The following is a 25175-nucleotide window of genomic DNA, read 5'->3' on the forward strand; positions in this document are numbered from 1 at the left end:
AAACAATGAAATTAAGGTAGAAATCAAAACGTTTTTTGAAATGAATAAAATCATGAGTGAACTCCCATTCACAATTGCTTCAAAGAGAATAAAATGCCTAGGAATCTAACTTGCAAGGGATTTGAAGGACCTCTTCAAGGAGAACTACAAACCACTGCTCAACGAAATAAAAGAGGATACAAACAAATGGAAGAATATTCTATGCTCATGGATAGGAAGAATCAGTGTCGTGAAAATGGTCATACTGCCCAAGGTAATTTATAGATTCAGTGCCATCCCCATCAAGCTACCAAGGACTTTCTTCACAGAATTGGAAAAAACTACTTTAAAGTTCATATGGAACCAAAAAAGAGCCCGCATTGCCAAGTCAATCATAAGCCAAAAGAACAAAGCTGGAGGCATCATGCTACCTGACTTCAAACTATACTACAAGGCTACAGTAACCAAAACAGCATGGTACTGGTACCAAAACAGAGATATAGACCAATGGAACAGAACAGAGCCCTCAGAAATAATACCACACATCTACAACCATCTGATCTTTGACAACCTGACAAAAACAAGAAATGGGGAAAGGGTTCTCTATCCAACAAATGGTGCTGGGAAAACTGGCTAGCCATATGTAGAAAGCTGAAACTGGATCCCTTCTTTATACCTTATACAAAAATTAATTCAAGATGGATTACAGACTTAAATGTTAGACCTAAAACCATAAAAACCCTAGAAGAAAACCTAGGCAATACCATTCAGGACATAGGCATGGGCAAGGACTTCATGTCTAAAACACCAAAAGCAATGGCAACACAAGCCGAAATTGACAAATGGGATCTAACTAAACTAAAGAGCTTCTGCTCAGCAAAAGAAACCACCATGAGAGTGAACAGGCAACCTACAGAATGGGAGAAAATTTTTGCAACCTACTCATCTGACAAAGGGCTAATATCCAGAATCTACAAAGAACTTGAACAAATTTACAAGAAAAAAACAAACAACCCCATCAACAAGTGGGTGAAGGATATGAACAGACACTTCTCAAAAGAAGACATTTATGCAGCCAACAGACACATGAAAAAATGCTCATCATCACTGGCCATCAGAGAAATGCAAATCAAAACCACAATGAGATACCATCTCACACCAGTTAAAATGGCGATCATTAAAAAGTCAGGAAACAACAGGTGCTGGAGAGGATGTGGAGAAATAGGAACACTTTTACACTGTTGGTGGGACTGTAAACTAGTTCAACCATTGTGGAAGACAGTGTGGCAATTCCTCAGGAATCTAGAACTAGAAATACCATTTGACCCAGCCATCCCATTACTGGGTATATACCCGAAGAATTATAAATCATGCTGCTATAAAGACACATGCACACATATGTTTATTGCAGCACTATTCACAATAGCAAAGACTTGGAACCAACCCAAATGTCCAACAACGATAGACTGGATTAAGAAAATGTGGCACATATACACCATGGAATACTATGCAGCCATAAAAATGATGAGTTCATGTCCTTTGTAGGGACATGGTTGAAGCTGGAAACCATCATTCTCAGCAAACTGTCGCAAGGACAAAAAACCAAACACCACATGTTCTCACTCATAGGTGAGAAGTGAACAACAAGAACACTTGGACACAGGAAGGGGAACATCACACACTGGGGCCTGTCGTGGGTTGGGGGTAGAGGGGAGGGATAGCATTAGGAGATATACCTAATGTTAAATGACGAGTTAACGGGTGCAGCACACCAACATGGCACATGTATACATATGTAACTAACCTGCACATTGTGCACATGTACCCTAGAACTTAAAGTATAATAAAATATACATATATATACATAGAGAGAGAGAGAGACAAAACATGCCAAAACCTCTAGGATACAGCAAAAGTAGTGCTAAGAAGAAACTTGATAATGTCAAATGCCTATATCCAAAAGATAGAAAGATCTTAAATTAACAACCTAACATTGCATCTCAAGGAACTAGAAATACAAGAACAAACTAAACCCAAAGCTAGAAGAAAAGAAATAACGAAGATCAGAGCTAAACAAAAGGACATTGACACCAAAAAAAAGATTTAAAAAAATCAACAAAAGTTGCTTCTTTCAAGGGTAAATTGATAAAATTTATAAATTAATAAAATTGATAAAATGCTAGCTAGATTAACCAAAAAAAAAAAACAGAGAAAGAAGATATTCAAACAAGCACAAAGCACAATAAAAAAGGATAAAGGAGACATTGCAACTGATACCACAGAAATACGAAAGATTATGAGGGACTACTATGAGCGTATTTACGCATGCAAACTAGAAAAACAGAGGAAATGGATAAATTCCTGGAAAATACAAGCTCCCAAATTGAGCCAGTCAGAAATGGAAATTCTGAATAGACCAATAATGAGTAATAAAATTAAATCACTAATTTAAAATCTCCCAACAACAAAAAAAAATCCAGTACCAAATGGATTCACAGCCAAATTTTACCAGATATACAAAGAAGAATTTGTATGAATCTTGCTGAAACTATCTTTAAAAAATTGAGGACGAGAGATTTCTCCCTAACTCATTTTATAAAACCAGTATCACCTTGATACCAAAATCAGGCAAGAACATAACAACAAAAGAAAACTACAGGCCAGTATGCTTGATGACATAGATGCAAAAATCCTCAGCAAAATACTAGCAAACCAAATCCAGTAGTACATCAAAACGATAATACATGGCCCGGCATGGTGGCTCACACCTATAATCCCAGCACTTCGGAAGGCCAAGGTGGGCAGATCACTTGAGGTCAGGAGCTTGAGACCAGCCTGGCCAACATGGTGAAACCCTGTCTCCACTAAAAATACAAAAATTAGTCAGGCATGATGGCAAGCACCTAAAACCCCAGCTACTTAGGAGGCTGAGACAGGAGAATTACTTGAACCTGGGAGGCAGAGGTTGCAGTGAGGCGAGGTCACACCACTGCACTCCAGCCTGGGAAACAGAGTGAGACTCCCCTAAAAGAATAATAATAATAATAATATACATTATGATCGAGTGGGTTTTATTGGTTTATTCCAGGGATGCATGGATGGTGGAACACATCCAAATCAATAAATATGATTCACCGCATAAACAGAATTAAAAGCAAAACCATATGATTATCTCAAAGATGCAGAAGAAGCATTTGATAAAATGCAACATCCTTTCATGATAAAAACCCTCAACAAAATATGCATTGAAGAAACATAGCTTAAAATAATTAGTCATATATAACAAACCCACAGCCAACATCATACTGAATAGGGAAAACTTTAAAGCATTCCCTCTAACAACTGGAACAAGACAAGGACACCCACTCTCACCACTCCTATTCAACACAATACTAGCAGTCCTAGACAGAGGAATTTGGCAAGAGAAAGAAATAAAAGGCATCCAAATTGGAAAAGAGGAAGCCAAATTATCTCTGTTCAGTGATGCCATGATGTTATACCAAGAAAATCCTAAAGACTCCCCCAAAAGACTCCTAGACTTGATAGATGACTTCAGTAATGTTTCAGAATACAAAATCAACATACCAAAATCAGTAGCATTTCTATACACTAATAACATTCAAGCTGAGAACCAAATCAAGAACTCAATCCTCTTCGAATAGCCATACACACACACACACACACACACACACACACACACACACACACACACACACACACACACAAATTCCTAGTAATGCATTTAACCAAGGAGGTAAAAGATCTCTACTACAAAACACTGGTGAAAGAATTCATAGATGACACAAGAAAATGTAAGAAACGTACCATGCTCACGGATCAGAAGAATCGATATCATTAAAATGGCCGAACTGCCTAAAAAATTTACAGATTCAATTCACCTCTGTCAAATTACCAATGTCATTTTTCACAGAATTAGAAAAAAAATTCTTAATATTTATATGTAACCAAAAAAGAGCCCACAGAGCCAAAGCAATCCTAAGCAAAAAGAACAAATCTGGAGGCATCACTCTACCTGACTTCAAATTATATTACAAGGCTATAGTAACCAAAACAACATGATACTGGTACAAAAATAGAAGCACAGATCAATATAACAGAATAGAGAACACAGAAATAAAGCCACATAGCTACAGCCAACTTATCTTTGCCAAAGTCAACAAAAATAAACACAGTGGGGAAAGGGTTCTCTATTAAATAAATGGTGCTGGGAAAATTGGATTGCCACATGAAGAAGAATGAAACTGGACCCCTATCTCTCACCATACACAAAAATTAACTCAAGATGGATTAAACACTTGTAAGACCTGAAACTAAAAAAATTCCAGAAGAAAACTCAGGAGGGCCAGGCATGTTGGCTTATGCCTGTAATCCCAGCACTTTGGGAGGCCCAGGCAGGTGGATCACTTGAGGTCAGGAGTTCAAAACCAGCCAACTTTTGGAGGAGTCTTTAGGATTTTCTAGGTATAATATTGCCAACATTGCAAAACCCTGTCTGTACTAAAAATATAAAAATTAGCTGGGTATTGTTGCACACATCTGTGATCTCAGCTACTCGGGAGGCTGAGGCACCAGAATCGCTTGAACCCAGGAGGCAGAGGTTGCAGTGAGCTGAGATTGCACCACTGCACTCCAGCCTGTGTGACAAAGCAAGAACCTGTCAAAAAAAAAAAGAAAGAGAAAGAAAGGAAAGAAAGAAAGGAAAGAAAGAAAGAAAGAAAAGAAGGAAGGAAGGAAGGAAGAACAGAAGGAAGGAAGGAAGGAGAGAGAGAAAGAGAAAGAAAAAAGAAAAGAAAGAAAGGAAGGAAGGAGAGAAATGAAACAAAACGAAAAGAGAAGAAAAGGAAAGGAAAAGGAAACAAGAAAAGAAATGAAAAGAAAAACAAAACCTAAGAAATACTCTTTTGGACATTGGCCTAGGCAAATAATATAAGACACCAAAATCAAACTAAACAAAAACAAAAATAGACAAATGGGACTTAATTAAACTCAAAGGCTTCTGCATAGCAAAAGAAATAATAGTATAAATAGACAACTTACAGAATGGTAGCAAATATTTGGAAGCTATGCATCTGGCAAAGGACTAGTATCCAGAATCTACAAGGAACTTAAACAACTCAACAAGAAGAAGTAAATGTCCACATTAAAAAATGTGCGAACAACATTAACAGACATTTTTCAAAAGAAGACATACAAGCAGCCAACAAATATATGAAAAAAGAAGCTCAACATCACTAACCATCAGAGAAATGCAAATTAAAATTACAATGAGATACCACCTTACACCAGTCAGAAGTGCTGTTACTAAAAAGTGAAAAAAAAAAAACAGATTTTGATGAGGATATGGATAAAAGGGAATGTTTGTAAAGTGTTGGTGAGGATATAAATTAGTACGGTCTCTGTGAAAAGCGGTATGGAGATTTCTCAAAGAGCTAAAAATAGAATTATCATTTGATCTAGCAATCCCACTATTTATATGTACCCAAAGGAAAAGAAATCATTATATTAAAATGACACATGCATTCGTATGTTTATTGCAGAATTATTCACAACAGCAGATTCCTGGAATCAACCAAAGTGTCCATCAACTGTTGAATGGATAAAGAAAATGCGGTATATTTGCACCACAGAATACTACTCAGCCATAGAAAGAATAAAATAATGTCCTTTGCAGCAACATGGATGGAGCCTGAGACCATTATCCTCAGTGAAATAACTCAAAAACAGAACATCAAATATTAAGTTTTCACTCATGAGTGGGAGCTAAACAATGGGAACCCATAAACATTAAAATGTAAATAATAGTATAGACTCCAAATGACCTATTAGATACAATGTTCACTATCTGGTGATGGTTACACTAGAAGCCCAAACCTCACCATTAGCAACGTATCCATGTAACAAACCTACACAGGCACCCCCTGAATCTATAATTTTAAAAAAGAAATCCTGCAATTAGAAAAAAATATTGTGTACAAATTTAGATTTCTTATACAAAATCGGAAAAATGTTGTCATCTAGTTAAAATCACTGGTTTAACCTATGACCCTGAATGTGACATTAAGATTCAATTTTATTGACACATAACATTGTCATTTGCAGTAGGGATCCAACGCCAGTAACTAAATTGCAGCCCCTTATTTTTTTCGTCTTATTATTATATGAAAGACTTCTATGTGAAATGCCAGGAGCGTACAGTATTCAAGAAACACATCATCCTTCTCTCTGCACTCCACTCATTAGCTTTACTCCTTGGGAGAAGTTACTGATCTGTTGAAAGAGTTGAGAAGAAACATCACCCATTACACCAAATTACCCAGAAACAGAAACTCCATATAAAAATTGTGTTGGCTCATGTGGCCTCTCTTTTGCTCTTCTGAGTCTCCTTCTGCCCTTTGGTAAGCACACTAGGTCAGGTACTTTCTTATGTGGTTGGAAAATCCAACATTCCTAGGTATAGAAAGCTGCAATTTATCTAGACAAATTAACTGCTGGAAGAAAGGGGATTCTAGCTAGCAGAATGCAATGCTGTCAAAATAGCCATCCTTTAATTTCTAAGAGTATGCTGTAGAGTACCAAAATGTGTTAGTTCTTCTGAGCATTTGAGGAAGATTTAGGATAAGACTCTTTTCCCTCTACTTATACTTGAATTTCAGTGGTTCTTTAATCTACTTGCAAAATAGAATAATTTGTGGAACTTAAAAACTAGCCAGGCCACCTGGGGGTTCTAATTTCACTGGTCTGAGGTTGACCCTAATTATTGTAAGGACCAATAGGGTATTATAAGGTTGGTCCACGATAATACCATTATCAACCAGCTAGTTGTCAAAAGCACAGAGGGAAGAAATGATACGATTTGCCATGACTATCAAGTCTTGGTAATCTGGAAATCTTTGCAAGGCAACATTAGTGTTTTACTCTGGTGGAATTTAGCAGCTGTCATTTCCAACATAGGTGATTTTTCTAGCATAGCATTATTGCAGCACAATCTCGAAGATGCAAGTCTTCATGTTAGAGCCCATTGACTTAAGAGAAGCATTTGCTGTCTCACTTGTACTATCTCTGTCTTAAAGGAGGCAGTAGTCAATGGCTTTCTCAACTCCCATTCTGAAGTTGACATTCCATCTATCCCCTTTTCTCTTGAATCTTTCTTCTCACCTTACCCCAAAATATCAACAAAAAGAAACTGAATGAGTAAGATGAGGGGAAGCAGGGAGCTGGGAAAAAAAGTCTAAAATGAAAAAAAAAAAGGCAAATGAGATGAGTACCAAAAAAAAAAGACATAGAAAAGAGTAGGGAGAGAATGGGACAATGGAAGTGTTACGCTACAATCTATGTTTACTTTATGCTTCTCAAGTGTGCAAAATGTCAAAAATAATATTACCTTCCTCATGTCTATTTCTCCAAATAGGAATAAAATGTGATAGGATGGATTAAACAGGATAGAACTACATGGAACCTACAATTAATTTATCATTTTTATCTGTTTTTTTAAGTTAACACTTAGTAGTCAGGATGAGCTACATTAAAAATCCACCTTTGTATTTAAAAAGTGTTATTTTCTTCCATATATCAATATGTATTTCCCTCTGCAATGTGTTTGTGTGTATATGAATGTGTGGTGTGTGTGTGTGTGTGTGCATGTGTGTGTGTTTGTGTGTGTGTGTGTGGAGACAAAGACAGAGAGACAAACAGGTAAAGAGAGTGAGGTGTTCCACATTACATGTCTCTATTCCATAAACTTTATACTAGATTTTTAAATGTGTTATTCCCCACTGGAAATCCTAATATAATCAAAGAATCTTCACACCATGCAAGTTTCACTGATGCCTAGTCTGGTCTCATTTTACAAATAATGAAACTCAGGAACACAAAATTACCAAGGTCAAATCACTATTCAGTGACCATCTCATTACAAAGATTTTGATGCTTTACAAATCTTTTTCTTCATAACATGTTATAATAAAGAATGAAATGAAGTAAAAAAAGTAATGTGAGTAAAGTGCTTTGTAATATTTAAAAGAGGAAATACTGATTTTTGTGGTCCCAAGCATAAAAACAGCTAAGGAATGTAATATGGTATTTGATCTCATATGTAGATGGATTAAAGTGTCTGGTTGTTGGCCTAGGTGTTTTGATCTGAGAAGTCTAGGAATCACCTCCCCAATCCCACCTTCAGTTAACTCCTAAAACAAAACAAGGATTTGAGACACTTCCAGAAATCCATGTCCTACAGAAGCAATGATTCAATTATATAATCAATTAACTATTTGCCTTTATATTTTTGTACCAATCTAATTATTGTTTATAATAAATATTCTGTCTTCATTTGGCCATTAATAGGTAGAGATATGTTTGTAATTTTTTTTTTTTTGAGATGGGATCTCACTCCGTCACCCAAGCTGGAGTGCAGTGGCACAATCTCAGCTCACTGCAACCTCTGACTCCTGGGCTCAAGTGATCCTCTCCCCTCAGCCTCCAGAGCAGCTGGGAACACAGGTGTATGCCCCAATGCCTGTTTTTTGTTTCTGTTTGTTTGTTTTTTGGTTTATTCATTTGGGGTTTTTTTTGGTAGAGATGGGGTTTCACCATGTCGCCTAAGCTGGTCTCAAACTCCTGAGCTCAAGTGATCTGCCTGCCTCAGCTTCCCAATGTGCTGGGATTACAGGCATGAGCCACTACCCCTGACCGTGTTTGTAATTTCAAATGTTCCTAAAATTCATAAAAAACACATTTCATACACTGAGTCATGGACTCAGCCAACACATTCATGTGTACACATAAAGCTGAAGTGCTTAAAACTTAGGAGTAGAAAAACAAATACCATCATTGGCAATTGTAGAATTTGACTAGTTATGGCTGCACTATGGTATGGTACTGCATGCTGGTGTTATTTAAACATAATCTATAAAATATTCATAAGAAGGTTTTGGAAGGTTTTTTCAATATTAGGAAGCTAGTCAGACAAATTTTTAACATTTTTTGATACAAATACACAGAGACAGATATAGATATAGTATATTTTCATGTAAAAATGTCAGAATATTTATATAAAATGTATATAAGCCTTTATGTCTATAGGTAACAATAAATATATATATGTGTGTTTCATGTCAAATAAGATAATGGATGTATAAAAATAACTATAAAAGAATTTGATTATTAAAATTATAATCACACACACACACAAAATTCAAATGAAATTTATTCTACTGTAGCTAATATGCCATCCCCGCCAACTACTTGAGACTCTTCTATCTCAAAAGCTTAATGGCTAAACCTTAGAGATTTGATATGCCACCATGTCTTGAGAAATGAGCAAGACATGCTTGATTAGTTTCAAAATGAAGTGTGCATTTCTATGAGACTATTTAGCAGGCTGTGGCTTGCGTGTGTAAAATGTCAGGATTACTAAGTTTGATGTGAAGTCAGTGTCTTGGGATCAATTAATTTAAAGATTATTAAGAAAAGAAGAAATCTATCATTAGGTATATTTTGAAACACACAAAAAGTATTGAATGAGGATGGCAACATGTTTAATTCAATATGCATCTTCATAGAGGCTGTCAAATGGCTCTAAAAGATCTGATGCATCATAGGTCCTATAGGTGTCTTTGCCAGCTTTGGATACCTCTTCTTTTACCACATTGTGACAATCCAGTAGTTGTGCTCTGATTGCCTTGAAGTTTAATGTACTTCTATTTTGAGGCATTTACTGAATCATATTCAGAACCATGCAGCTTGAGGTATAGGAGCACTATCATTTTTCTTTATTCTATTAAAAAGGTCTCTCATCTTCTTCCTATATATTTTCCCTAGCCAGAAAATAAAATATTGCTGTCACTTTCAGTGGGATTTGCCTTTCATCTCACAGTAGCATTTCAGGTCTCTAAGTGGTATCCAATTTATTTGTATTCCAATGCCACTTCACTGAAGCATGCCTCTCTGTCAGCTGAGCACAAGATTCAGGTGCTCAGTACTTGGAAGCCATGCTATGAACAAATTGACAATATCAACTGCAGCTAGTCATCTTGCAAGCAATTTTCACTATCTGCAGGAGAAGAGTTCTCAAAATTATTTAGTAGCTCTATCTATAATATTTTTGAAGGTATTCCAAGGTTCCTTTCCTTGACTTTCTCAAAGTATGATATTTTTGTTTTCAATTATCTTTTATCATATTGAAGATGCATTTTAGTATAATTTTTATTCTCCTAAAGCTAGTCTTTATTTAATATGTTTTTAATCTCTTCAAATTTTTACAATTTACTATTAAGATTAAACTTTATTCCTTGTAATTTATACCATATGTCAAAAGGATTATTACTTCATAATTTTATGATGTCTAAAATCTGAGGGATAGTCCAGAATTACAATATGCATAGCATAGCATAGTGTAATATTACAGAACACCATATTTTCCTACTCCCCTTTTTGCATTGTTCACCATATACTCATTCACTTCAAAACGATGCAATAATTACAGCTCATTGTGTGACTAGTATACTATGTTTAAAATATTCCTTCTCATTTATGATGGATTGACTGCAAATTTTTCACTCTTTCCTTGCAATGTTCCTTTGCCGTTTCTCCCATCATGGCCTAGAGCCTGCTTCAGCGTTCCTTTGAATCTGGGCTGGCTTTGTGGCTTGTTTCTCACACTAAAATGCAAGAAAGTGACAGAGTGCCAGTTTCACACTTAGGCTACAAATGCCTTTGTGCTCCTCCACTCTGTCTTGGGATTCCTACGTCTACCATGAGATCAAACTCAGGTTCGCGTTCTGGAGGATGAGATGCCACTCGGAGCAGAACCATTTTTACCAGCAGATTCATGTAAATCAACCTATCATCACCCAACCCCAGGTGACCACAGATGATGAGTAAGCCTAGCCAAAGTCACCTGAGCCCAGTGCAGCCAACCTATAGAATCATAATAAATAATAAGTTATTGAAATTTGTGTTTAGATAGAGTGCAAAAAAATGGCCTTACATTGGGCTAAGACACATCAAATAGGCCAGAGAAGGCATATCTTCTAGATATCTGCAGGAAAATTAAAGATATTTCTAACCATATACTCTCATTTTCTCCAAAAAAGATATTTAAATTTTTATTTAATTTTCAAAATTAATATCTTGTGTTTAGGCACCACTGAGGAACTGAAGAATGCAACATGAAGAAACCAATATTTAAGTTGGGTTTTGAAGGAGGAAGATCATTTGTAAGACAAAGAGGGAACACAATAGTCTCAACAACAGAATGAAGCACTTGAGCAAAGATGAAGAAGTGGGCACGGCTAGAATAAAGTTGCACATAGAGGTTAATGGAAGAAGAGACTGAAAAATGGGTTGGGACTATATTGTAAAAGGCTTTCTCAGGCAAGTTAAGAAATTTGGGCCTAATTTTGTGGGCATTAAAGAGAATTATTCTGATAAAGGAGTGATGATAATTTAGGAGACAGAGTGAAGAATGGTTTAAATGAGGGTGATTAGATGCAGTGAAATCAGATAAGATGGCTATTTTAAGTGTGCAAAGGAGATATGATGACGGCTTCAAAGGCACTGTCAGGAAAGATGAGAAGAACTAGTTTCAACAATTTTTTCAGAGTTAAAATTACTAGAATTTAAAGACTTATTATTGATAATTTGGGTTAGGAAAGAAAGGAGGAAAAGAGAGAGCAAAACAGGCTAGCATTTTCTCTAGATTTCCAAATTAAAAGATGGAGGGGGATTGTGATACTTCCACTAAAATAGAAAATATCAGAATAGAAACTTACTTTAAGAGGAGAAACAAATTATTTTCAACATAATAATTTTAAAGTAGCTTGAGGACATACAGGTTGGCATGGTAATTAAAAAAAAAGATAAAGCTGAAGTTAATGAAATTACAATTGTCTATCTCTGCATTTTGATGGCAATTAAAGGCATGGAAGCCTGAAATACCCAGAGATAATGTTAGACTGAGAAAAAAAGAGAGTCAAAGAATTGAACTCTGGTGAATACAACAATCTAAAAGAACAAGCAAAGGAGAAGAAGCTACTAAAGGACACCTAAAGGCAACTTTCCAATGTTTATAAAAATTTTAAGATAATAATGACCTGGAAACTGAAGGCACAAATTCCACAAGGAGAGGGTGGTGAAGAGTGTCAAGTGCTAAACAAAAGATGAGTCAAGATGAGGTTCAAAAGGGCACTCCTATTGGCAGTTAAGAGGTGACTGCAGGAAGAGCAGCTTTCTCAAGCACTAAACATGCCCTTCTTGTTAGAAGTAGTTAATGGATAGATAGTAATTATTTTGAAAAAGCAGGGCTTAAGCTACGTTGTTATACATTTCACTGAAGAATTGAAGGAGGGAGATTGGGCTTGAAGGAAAGATAGATGAAAGTTGAGAATATCTGAGCTTACTTATAATCAGAAGGGAAAGGATTCTTGAAGAAAAAGACTAACCAGGATTCAGACAGCTCACAGGATGTGGTCTCTGTGGTATGGACGTAGCAGCTACTTCAGGAAATAAGCAAAGGCATCTCTACCTCTGGGTCATAAGGGAAGAATGGGTGTCCCTATAAGAATGTCTACAAGAGGGAATGCAAAGTCATGGATATCCCACCTGATAATCTTTTCTCTGTGAGGTAACAATCTATAGAGTGTGATGGCATTGAAAGTACAATAGGATTCAGAATAAAGGCTTTGGTATAGACATTACGGAAACTCAAAAGGAAATTGAAAAGAGACAGAAAAATGATTTCCAAACAGTTCTGATGGCTCAGTAGACACTGACAAATCCGAAATTTATAGTCGTAATGATGTATAATCTGTGTGAAGTCAATGTCAGTAGTGGAGGAAGTGGATTGTTAGATTCATTTTAGTGAAAACAGAAAAAAATAGTGTGGATAAAAACACTAAAAGTCATAATGACACTGTTTTGAAGACAGACTGCAGCTGAGCTAGGAGCCTGGAGTGAAGCAAGAGTGCAGCTTATATTTACAAAGGGGATTGAAAATGCAAGTTCAATCCTCTCGAATCCAATACTACTTCAATTCTGTTATGGTGAAAATAGCTTTTACATTGGCCTTTTCATATATAAAAAGTTACAATTTAATTTACTTATGCCTGTTCTACTTAAAAACTCAGTTCAGTTTTTCTGTTTTGGATATTTTACTATCACTCTTTTAGTGAACATTCACAATTATAACCTACATAAAACATAATTTCCTCTGATAGTAAGGCACTATTTTATTTACCTTTCCCATGCTAAACTAAATGTCAAGCATAGTTCAGCAAAATAAATCAATAAATCTCAACAGACACAAATGCTTATTTTATTAATGCCAAATTTAACTCCAAATTAAAATTATATGAGATTGACATTGTGTACATATTTCAGATAAACTAATTTTCCTTTTTAATATCAAATACATAAGGAGAGTAATTAAAGCATTTGTTGCCCTTTTCTCCTGGTTCCATATGCATGGACTGAGAAGATAATAATTAAAATGAATTTGCTCAACTCCAACAGACAATATAAAAATATGAAGATAGATAGACAGATGGGAAATAGATGGATAAACAGATGGTCATATCACTTTGGAAAAATAAAGTTAAAACTTGCTTGTCATTCAAATTACCAGTGAACAGCATTCTTTAAACTTGCACCTTGGATCAGAGCTAACAGTATAAGTGCTAAACCATAGCACTATATCATGTGACCTTTAAAATAAAAACAAGTACAAAGACTATTTCGAGATTTTTACTTCAGATCTCAAACAATTCAAAAGACTGCTGATACAAGTAAGTTCCATGTTTATGGCAGAAAATAAAATTTTATAATTAATATATTTATAAACCAAAGATATCCAGAAATTAGTTTACCTTCCCTACTCAGGATTGAGGTTCAAGGGAGAACTGTGTTTTTAAAGGGACTGAAACCTTGAAGAGGTCCTTCACATCACTTGTAAGTTGGATTCCTAGGTATTTTATTCTCTTTGAAGCAATTGTGAATGGGAGTTCACTCATGATTTGGCTCTCTGTCTGTTATTGGTGTATAAAAATGCTTGTGATTTTTGCACATTGATTTTGTGTCCTGAGACTTTGCTGAAGTTGCTTATCAGCTTAAGGAGATTTTGGGCTGAGACGATGGGGTTTTCTAAATATACAATCATGTCATCTGCAAACAGAGACAATTTGACTTCCTCTTTTCCTAATTGAATGCCCTGTATTTCTTTCTCCTGCCTGATTGCCCTGGCCAGAACTTCCAACACTATGTTGAATAGGAGTGGCGAGAGAGGGCATCCCTGTCTTGTGCCAGTTTTCAAAGGGAATGCTTCCAGTTTTTGCCCATTCAGTATGATATTGGCTGTGGGTTTGTCATAAATAGCTCTTATTATTTTGAGACACGTCCCATCAATACCTAATTTATTGAGAGTTTTTAGCATGAAGGGCTGTTGAATTTTGCTCTATTTTGCAAATAGAGCAAAAACTAGCCACCATAACAAGGAGAGGAAAGCCTAAGGCAAAAGAAATTAATCTGGCTTATATTATTTTAAAAAAAGAAATTAAGGCTTACTTGAATTTACACTACGCCATGCATAGGTTTCAAAATATAATTTAAAAGAACATAAAAGGCCAATATAGATAACTTTGTCACTAACATACTTATGTTCTTGCTTATGTGGTCTGTAGTTGGTTAATAGAGCTCCTAATAAAGCTTGGTAATGGCTGTCAATAAAGTCATAATTTGGCCGTCAGTAGCCATTCTGAGTATAGTTTTCATAATCATAGACTAATACATCAAGAAAAAGAGAAGATTGCATCATAATACCTGTTGTCCTGTTAGTATCATGTAGTATCTGGAACATAGTGGATGATCAATGTAAATCTGAAAGTATAAAGGAATAAAATGAGAATATAGTTTTCATTCACTTTTAGTTTAAATATAATTTTGATTACATATCAATAATAGAAAATATTTATCTGAATTTTAACTATATTTATGAGGTATTAAATAATATGCCTGAGATCCACTGAGAGCCAATGCAATCATAAGGACAGAAAAAAACTTTAATTAAAAAAATTAAATAAAGCATTGACATTATAAATAGAGGAGTGTTAATGGTCATTCAAGGTAGCAGGCATTAAGATACAATTAATTATGTATCAAGCCAGTACAATGGCCAGAGTGTTAAGAGGTAGGCTCTGTAATCAGGGAGACCTGGGTTTGAATTCCAGGTGACCACTTTACTAACTCTGCAGGTCTAGAATTTGCTTCTACCCTACTTGCAAGCTAATAAATTAGCCTGTAACAGAGATGTAAGCTTCCTGGATCAGAGACAAACGTCTTTATTACAACACAGAAAGCAGCATAAGCATCAGCATATTTGCATTGGCTCCCCTTGACCCTAAGTCCCACCAGTGCAACATAATAGACCATGATGGAAACTACATAAGCAGTGGGTTTATGTCACAAATGAGAAAACTGAGTTTGGGGATCCACTGGTTTTATAGCAATAAGTAAGCAAGCCTGTTCTTTGTCCAAGTGAGAAAAGAGACATAGCTTCATCTCTCAATCAGAAGAAATATTCCAGTTGTCAGGGACTTAGAGTCTGGCCCACCCAGCAAGATATGTAAGAATGCAAAAGAACCAAAGAGTATTGTCTCTGCAAACATTATCTTACACATTTATTAATTTATTCATTCACTTTCTCTCCCTTTTCACCTATTTTATTTTTCTTCATTATTCCTCTCGACTTTTTTATATTGTTTGTTTCTCCCACCAGAATAGAAGCTCTAAGAAGGCAGAATGTGTTTTCTTCACTGTTACATTGATAGAATTACTATATATATACTTGTTTTATAAAATATATATTTGTTTTATTTTTGTAATGTCATATTTAAATATTTATCAGTTCCTAAAAGCTGGTTGCTATTCTAGATATCAAGGATATGGCAATTAACAAGATGAAGAAGGTCCCTACTCTAACCTTCTAAATCTTTATCAGTAAAAAGTGGCCTATAATAATGCCTACCTATATGGTTACTGAGAGGATTTCATGGATAATACAAGTGAAATATTTGGTAAAATTTTTGTCCTATAGTAAGTGCTCATGGATATTAGCAGTTATTTATTCAAATATAATGCTTCTGCCATGGATAGTTTTTGCATCTCACTATTTATATTTTCAAATGTGTTACTACATGTTTTAAATTTTTATTTTTATTATTTGTTTAGAGATGGGGTCTGGCTATGTTGCCCAGGCTGGAGTGCAGTGGCTATTCACAAGCACAATCATTGCATACTATAGCCTGTGGCTCCTGGTCAAGCAATCCTTCTGCTTTAGCCTCTCGAGTGTCTGGGTTTACAGGAATGTGCCACAGCATTCAGCTTACATTTTTATATTTAAAATAAAATGTTCAAACACACAGACTCATATAAAGCATAGTACAACACAGGATTAATTGATGTAAATTTGTTACCATTTTTTCTTCAGAATATTATCAAATAAAGAAAAAAATTACAACTAATGCCCCTGTCTCTTTCTCTTCTCCCCCTCTCCAGAGTTAACTATGTCATTTCCATTCATGTTCTTGTACAATTGGGGATAATTTTTGTATCTTTAAATAAATGCCATCATACTGAATATACTATTTTGCAACTTTTAAAAACTTAAATTCAAACAGCATTTCCTTTAAGATATCTGTCAAATCTTTTTGATTCTTCCCAAATCATCTCAATGGCATATTTGTGAGGAGTGAAAGAGTGTGAAATGGTACCTAGGTTTGTCATAATAAAAACATCTTACTAAATCCTGTGCTCTGTACTTTTAATGTCTTTTACTCTCACATATAAGTTTTACCAGTATACTAATCTTGCATTAAGAAATGGTCAGATTATAAACACTATGACTTTAAGACATTGACCTTTTAAGAAAATTTTATTTGGAACATTTTTCTTCTTATCTCTAATTCACACTTCAGAGACTGATTAAAATCTTCTTGCTAATTTCACTTGCAAACTATATCGCTATTACTGGTATTTACTGCACTTAACCTTCACCTTTCTGAAAGCAACATTAAAGTGTTATTTGCATAAATGAAAATCATTGCATTGGAATGCTGCCCTGACTGTATATATTTTAACCACTTCTCCATAAATGACATTACAAAAATATTGTTGAAAAATGTCATTTTAAAAGGCTATTGAAGTATGTTTCAAAAAAAAAACTACTTTTGATTTTCATGTTACAGATGGATCTTTATACAACGTAAATTCAATGTAAATGCTTGCTGTTAGTTTTCCTACTACTCAGACTCTCACTTATTGGTGTCCTATTTTTTTAAGACTTTTAATGTTTTTAGAGCAGTTTCAAGTTCACAACAAAATTGAGAAGAAGGTACAAAGATTTTCCATAGACTCCCTGCTCCCACACATGCGTAGCCTCCCCAATTGTCAACATCAACCACCACAGGGATACACTGTTACAATTTATCAACCTACAATGACACATCATAATCACCCAAAGTCTACAGTTCACATTAGGGATTACTCCTAGTATTGTACATTCTATGGGACTGGATAAATGCACAGTGCCATGTATCCACCATTACAGTGTATCCACCATTATAGTATCATATAGAATGTTATAGTTTTGCTGCCTTAAAAATCCTCTGTGTTTTGCCTGTTTATCCTTCCCTCCTTCAAACCCCTGGCAACTCTTTCTTACTTTTGTCTCCATAGTTTTGCCTTTTCTCAAATGTTATACAATTGGAATCATACAATATACAGCTTTTTCAGATTTGCTTCTTTCACTTAGTAATATGAATTTGTTTCCATGATGTATTTTTATACCTTGATAGTGCATTCTTTTTTAGTGCTGAATAATATTCCATTGTCTAGACGTACTACAGTTTATTTACCCATCCACCTACTGAAGGACATCTTGGTTGCTTCAGAGTTTTGGCAATTATAAACAAAGCTGCTATAAACGTTGATGTGCAAGTTATTGTGTGGACACAAGCTTTCCACTCCTTTAGATAAATACCACGGATCACAATTGCTAGATCAAATAGTAATGGTATGTTTCATCTTGTAAGGAACTGTCAAACTATCTCCCAAAGCAGATGTACCATTTTGCATTTCCACCAGTAACAAAAGGGAGTTCCTGTTGCTCTACCTCCTTACCAGCATTTCTAGTGTTATTGTTCTGGATTTCAACCATTCTAATAGGTGCATAGCCATATCTCATTACTGTTTTAATATTCGTTTCCCTGATGGCATATGATGTGGAGCATTTTTATATGCTTATTAGCCATCTGTATATATATTTCTTGGTGAGGTATCTGTTAAGGTATTTGTCCCATTTTTAATCGATTGTTTGTTTTCTTAATGTTGAGTTTTAAGAGTTCTTCGTATATCTTGGATAACAGTCCTTTATCAGGCGTGTCTTTTAAAAATATTTTCTCCCGCTCTGTGGCTTGTCTTCTCATTCTGACAGAGTCTTTTGCAGGGCAGAGGTTTTTAATTTTAATGAAGTCTAGCTAATCCATCTTTCATGAATCATATTTTGATGTTGTATCTAAAAAGTCGTGCTCACCATACACAAGATTTCTCCTATGTTATAGGAGTTACATAATTTTGCATTTTACATTCAGGTCTATCATCCATTTTGAAGTTAATCTTTTCTGAAAGTGTAAGAGCTGTGTCTAAATTCACTTTTTGACATGTGGATGTCCAGTTGTTCCAGCATCACTTGTTAAAATCACTACCCTTGCTCCATTGTCAAAGACTGCCTCCATTGTCTTTGCTCCTCTGTCAAAGATCAGTTGCCTATATTTATGTGAGCCTTTTTTCTAGGTTCTTAATTCTGTTCCATGGCTCTGTTTGTCAATTCTTTCACCAATACCGCATTCTCTTAATTACTATGGTTTTATAGTAAGTATTAAATTTGGGTAGTGTCAGTCCTCCAACTTTGTTCTCCTTGAGTATTTTGTTGACTATTATGGGTCTTTTGCCTCTCCATATAAACTTTATAATCGTTTATGATATCTACAAAAATAATTTGCTGAGTGAGAGTTTTATTGGGATTGCATTAAATCTTTAGAATAAGTTGGGAAAATGGACGTCTTAATGATATTATGTCTTCCTATCCATTAACATAGAATATCTCTCCATTTACTTGGTGTTTCTTTGTTCTGCCATCAGTTTTGTAGTTTTTTTCATATAGACCTTGTACATATTTCATTAAATTTATACTTCAGTGGTTCATTCTGGGGGGTGATAATAGAAATGATATTGTTTTTAATTTCAAGTTTCACTTGTTCATTGCTAATATATAAGATGGTGATTGACTTGTACATATTAACCTAGTATTCAGCAACCTTGCTATAATCACTTATTAGTTGCAGGAGTTCTTTGTCAATTTTTTCAGATTTTCTATATGGAAAATCTCATTTGTAAAAGACTAGTTAGGTTCCTAGAGAAACTTAAGCAGAATATTGATGTGCAGAAACAACTGCCATGTTGATGGTTTCACATTCTTTAAATTGTCAAGTGTGCTGTTAAAAAAAAAAAACATATGTCACAATGATGTGATTTACATGATAAAAAGTTCTTTTATTGGTGTACAGTTAAGAAATTATATTGAAGAACTTTCTCCATAACTAGTGAGAGTATTTAAAATGTTAATCCCATAAATTAATGTTCTGGTTGTCCCTTTTACTTGTCTGCTCAAGCTGCTATTACACAATATCATAGCTTGGGTGATTTAAACAATATACATTTATTTCTCACAGTTCTGTATACTGGGAAGTCCAAGATCAAGATGCTGCCTATTTTGGCTACTGGTGAAGACCCTCCTCCTGGCTTACGGATGGCCACCTTCTCACTGTATCCTTAAAGGCAGAGAGAGAGAGAGAGAGAGAATGAGAGAGACAGAGAGAGAGATTGAGAGAAAAAATGCTACTCTCTTTCTAATAAGGACACAAGGACACTAATTGCATCATGCAGGCCCTACTGTCATGAACTCAACTAACCCTAAGTAGCTCGCAAAGGCTACAACTCCAGAGACAGTCACAATGAAATGAAGACTTCAGTATATAAATTTTGGGTGGAGAAATAATTCAACCCATATCACCCCAAAGATATTTGTATGTTATATATATGTATAACTTTCTTCACTTCTTTTTTAATACAAAACTCTTTACTTCTCATTTTTCTGTCTGTATTTGAAGACAACAAAATAACTTCTTTAAATCACTTTACTTTTAAGCATACTTAAGTTTTTTAAATAAATTTTGCTGAAAACAGTGGGTAGTAATAATAATAGCTAACATTTATTGACACTTGCCAATGGCATAGGCAGAGGCAATGTTCTAAGAGCTTTCAGGTATTAAACATGTTTAATTCTCATGAAAACTCTATTAGGTAGCCAATATTATTTTCATTTTACAGAAAAGAAAACTGTTTCTAAGAGAGTCTAAATAGCTTGTTTGGAAACACATAAGGGGCCAAGTTTTGAAGCTATGCAGCCTGGTTCCAGATCACATACTCCTAATCATACACCTATAATGTACCTATACTATTACAACATTAGATAATAAATACTTTGTCTTGTTTTAAGACTACAAATTTAAAGGATAATTGGAAAAGTTTCTCTTGCCTAGAGAAAAATACAATTTTTTAAGAGAATGTTTCATAAATATGTGTATTACACTTACTGAAATAGTTATATTTGTACTTCCCCAAATCAATGTATACTAAATATGCTTCAAAATAAATCTGAAGAAATATGTCTCCTTAGACATCAAACGATAGGCAATAACTGGATGTATATCTGATGGAAGTATTTTCCCGCATATTCGATTAATATTTTAAATTATGTGCTATGGTTAATTATAACACATCAAAAATAATTGAAAAGTTTTCTTATACTGTACAATTAATAAAATATTACAGACTTGTAAAATCTATAATAAATCATTTTTATTTACAACTCTCAGGCATTGGTGCCATTTACTAATGTAATATGCATAACCTACAATTGCTTTTTAGTCTTTAATAGGTTAATCTCTTCTCACAGACAAATTGCAGGCACAAACTCACCTTAGCTGCTTTAGCGTACTCACTTTACATTTGATTTGTCTAACTCAAAGGTCTTTACATAACAACAACAACAAAAATCTACTCATGTAAATTTACTCTTCCAGGTAAAATAGTATAATAACAAATATATGGGTTACATAGACCATACCAGATGGTGTAGGCCTGTGCTCACATAGTTTGTGCAAAGAGAACAAGATAAAGCACAGTGTTGTAAATCTTCATTTGTACTCTGTCTGGAACAGAAGTTTTTATTGTTCCATCAAACTGTCCAATCTATTACTAAGATCTGTCACATTTTCTTTTATAACATTTCTTTTATTTATAGCGAAAAATTTCTACCAGTTTTCTGTCATTTGAATCACTGCCATGTGATCCTCATGATCTGCCTTAGAAGTAGCCCACAACATTATTGTTTAATTTCTTCTTCAACCACAATTGCTATCCTATCCTAAAATCACACACTTTATTTATAGATACAGGACAACTTTTTCACCCTTGTATTTTCCCATCATAAATGTTGCTGCTTGGATTGTACTAACTAAACAACAGACAAAGCACTTTTAATTGTCATTGGTTCCATATTGGGAAGTTTTCTGGTCTGTTCTTGGCAAGGGTGGTGACAACAGATGCTAAAAAAGCTGATATTCAGAAGGTGGACATTAGATGCTACAAGGAAAGTGCAGAGTCTGTATCAGACCAGAATATGATTATCTTGCCATGTACAGGTACCACTCTAACGGTAAGAGGAAAGAAAGGTAAACAAACTCAATAATATCACATTCAAAGAGTCTAAAGATATCTATTTTAAATACATTTAAACATGGATTCATTGATAGAAAAGACTGGTCTCAAGATCTTTTCTTTCAAAAAGGGTATACATGAGGCAGTAATTTAGATAGCTAAATATTAGGTAGGTTAAATTATATGATATTACCATTTTAGTAAGTCAAAAAGATCAAGTATCAGCAGTTTCATAAGGTTTTGCCTAATACTGAGGTTATGAAATACAATGACCCTAATTTTTATTGAGAATAATGAGGACCATCATTATGCAAATAGATGGCAAAAACAGCAAGACACAGTATCTAATGTCACATCATCTAACTCATTCGTCAGGATAAGGTCTCACACATTACCTTCATTTTCAGCTATTGCTTACGTCTCACAGTTCCCAGAAGACTGTCACAGAGAAGATTAAAAAGTGGCAATATAAATCACAACTTCTCTTATCTAATGCCATAGTTTCCAAACATTACACTGACAAATGATGAGAGTATTATAAACTCTTCAGCTCAATAATCCAACACTCCACAAGTAGTTAGCAAAAATAGGGTGAAACACAACACATTCTGAAACAAATGCCAAGGCTAAAAATACTGCTTCCAAGTCTATAAACTTATTACATGCTATTAGAAAGTGCCAACAGTTTTCCTTTCCCAGTACTTTCATTTTACTTTAAATCGATTGGAATTACCACATTAAATCTGTGCCTTTGAGAGCTCAGCATGGGACTAAGCAGTCAGATTAAACATAGTATGGTTGGCAAACTCACACAATAGAATTATTTGTTCTTGTCATTCTAAGCTCTTCACTTGAATCCCCGTGTATTTAAGGAACACACTGCTTTCAAAGCACTGCATTACGTGCTATGAAGAAAACAAAAATTATAAAACTTTTTCCCTGAAAGAGTTTACACTCTAATTTTAGAGACAAGATATGAACGTTTCTGTGGGTTTTGTTAAATAAATTTACTTTAAATGGCATGTTAAGATAGCAAGTAAGAGAAGTGTCGTGAGGCAGTACATGATTGTCATACGTGTATAGTACAAATGCTAATTAATGTTAGAATTCAGGGAGGGAAAGACCGCTCCAGGAAATACTTGTGCATGAAGTGGGATTTTGTGCTTCTTTTATGGTATCATTGGTGTTTAGATGAGGAAAAAGGGAGAGCAATTGCTTTCATTCTGGATCCTGTGGGCTTGGGCTAGTTTGATCTTGAAAATGAGAGAAAATAGAAAGCCTTTGTGTCTCCCCAAAATTCATATGTGAGAATCCAAACCTTGAGCATTAGGAGGTAGGACCTTTGGGAACTGATTAGATCACAAAGGCAGAGACCTCATGATGGGGATTAATGCCCTCATAAAAGAGAACAGAGAGAACTGGTTAACCCCTTCCACTATGTAAGGACACAGCAAGGAGTCACCATCTATGAACCAGACAGGGAGCCCCTTCCAGACAATGAATCTTCTGGTGCCTTGATCTTGGACTTCCTAGCCTCTAGGACTGTAAGAAATATATTTTTCTTGTTTATAAGCGACGTAGTTTATGTTATTTTATAGTCGACCAAACAGACTGAAACAGTGCTCAAAGAAAATGAATAATTTATTCAAGGTCATAAGATAAAACTTAAAATCTGGAACCTTAAGCCAAGTCTTCCTGCAGAAAGGCCAATGTTTTTTAAAAAATATCATCCCAATACACTGTTTCCAATTACATTTAGAGATTTACAATTCCCACAGCATACCTTAAAAAATAATGCCAACTTCAACGGGGAAAACACAGTCGTTAGGATATATGTTGATGAGTTGAATCAATCTAATCAATCAGTCAATCAAAGGCACTCCTCCACATTTTCTCCCCGAATACAGATGTCTTTAGTTTCTTATAAGAATCATTCTGTAAAATTCAGTAACTTTGAGTTTTCAGTCCTAAATTAGATAACCATGATGTTTTAAAAGATGAATTACCTAAAAGATGCTGTTAGAATAAGGATTTAAAGAAACATATTGATTTGGCCATGCACGGGTGCGTCTTTAAAAGCTTTAATATTCTTTTGGCTTATTTAGAATAAAGTTTTATATTTACAGACTTCCAAAGTCAGCTCTAGTTATGCCAAAAACTGTAAAATGTCTGAGATTGCATTCTCTTGTTAGCCACTCTGTCACTCTGTCGCAGTTTCATGAATGTTGGTAGAACACCTGAGACTCCTAGAGGAGAGATGAACAGTTTTTCACCCACATCAATAGCAGTAGCCACAGTATCAGCATTTTGGGGCTGGTTACCAAAGCCTCAATTAACACAGAGTAACGTGAAGAGAGCCAAATGACACAAGCCCACGCAACGGGTTGTGTTACAGGAAAGGAACCCGAGCTTAGAGAATCAGGAGCTTTAATGATGGCAGTAATTGTGTTTACCATTTGCTCCAGAGACATTTTTATTGTACTAGATAGTAAGCATGGCTGTACTTTGATCTAAAGAGAGATCCTCTCTGTCTTCCAAGGTACGATGCCAACATCCAGAACAAAGGACAGTCAAAGTTTTGCTTATACGATGTGCAGAACCACTAGAAACCCACGGAAAATTGTCTCCCAACAGATTGATCCACACCTGATTCAAGCTGCCTGCTAGACTGTTCCAAAATTTGTTTTATGAGTTGAACTGTTTAGTTAAGAATCTAACTACTTCATATGTTCCTTCGTTGCATGTAATTTTTCTGGGAATGTAATTTATGTTATTCTCTCTATGGAATTTCATTGGAAAGAAAAGTCAAACTGCCATGATAAACATGAATTTAATCTGTTTGCTGAAACTATTCCTTCTCAAAAACAGAAACTTGATTCTTTCCTGAAGGTTCAAACCTCACTCAGGTTCTAGGGTAAACACAGTCCCATTTCAGACCTCAAGTGATCCCGTGTTCATTCAACCTTGCTACACACCTTCTTGTTCCCTAAGATGTCGACCTTGATAACTGCACCAGTAGATCTGTTTTTCTCAGTCTGAGATTTTGTTTTGTTCCTCCAGAAACTCCAAGACCTAAGTCCTGGACCTACACCCATCCCAGTGTCTGGGTCATGCTCCAGCTGTGAGAATTTTGTAACTGACTAGTTGCCTCCATTGTCAACACGTTTATCCTACTGCCACTCTCCTTGGTCCTTTGCCCACCCTCTTTTTGGTTAATGTCTTCTGTTTGGGCATTAACCAAATTCCTTTGAATGTTTTTTTAACCACTGATCTGAGATACCAGCTTTCTACTATCACCACACTACCCATTCATTTGTTTATTCAACAAGTAGTTCCTAAAGGACAACTAA

The 25175-nt window shown here is 35.1% G+C and overlaps 1 long non-coding RNA gene across 1 annotated transcript in view; it reads right to left on the reverse strand.

The window, feature by feature from the left end:
• LOC129397297 (uncharacterized) overlaps positions 1 to 23146 on the reverse strand; it is a 254460-nt gene extending 231314 nt beyond the window's left edge. Inside the window, exons 1-3 of the long non-coding RNA XR_008624565.2 lie at positions 22637 to 23146; positions 17833 to 19538; positions 14809 to 14865 (exon numbers count right to left, since the gene is read on the reverse strand). This is a non-coding gene — a long non-coding RNA (uncharacterized LOC129397297). The remainder of the gene's footprint in view (positions 1 to 14808; positions 14866 to 17832; positions 19539 to 22636) is intronic.
• Positions 23147 to 25175: the final 2029 nt, after the last annotated feature.

The sequence above is a fragment of the Pan paniscus genome, chromosome 13, assembly GCF_029289425.2.
Source record: "Pan paniscus chromosome 13, NHGRI_mPanPan1-v2.0_pri, whole genome shotgun sequence".
NCBI lineage: Eukaryota > Metazoa > Chordata > Mammalia > Primates > Hominidae > Pan > Pan paniscus.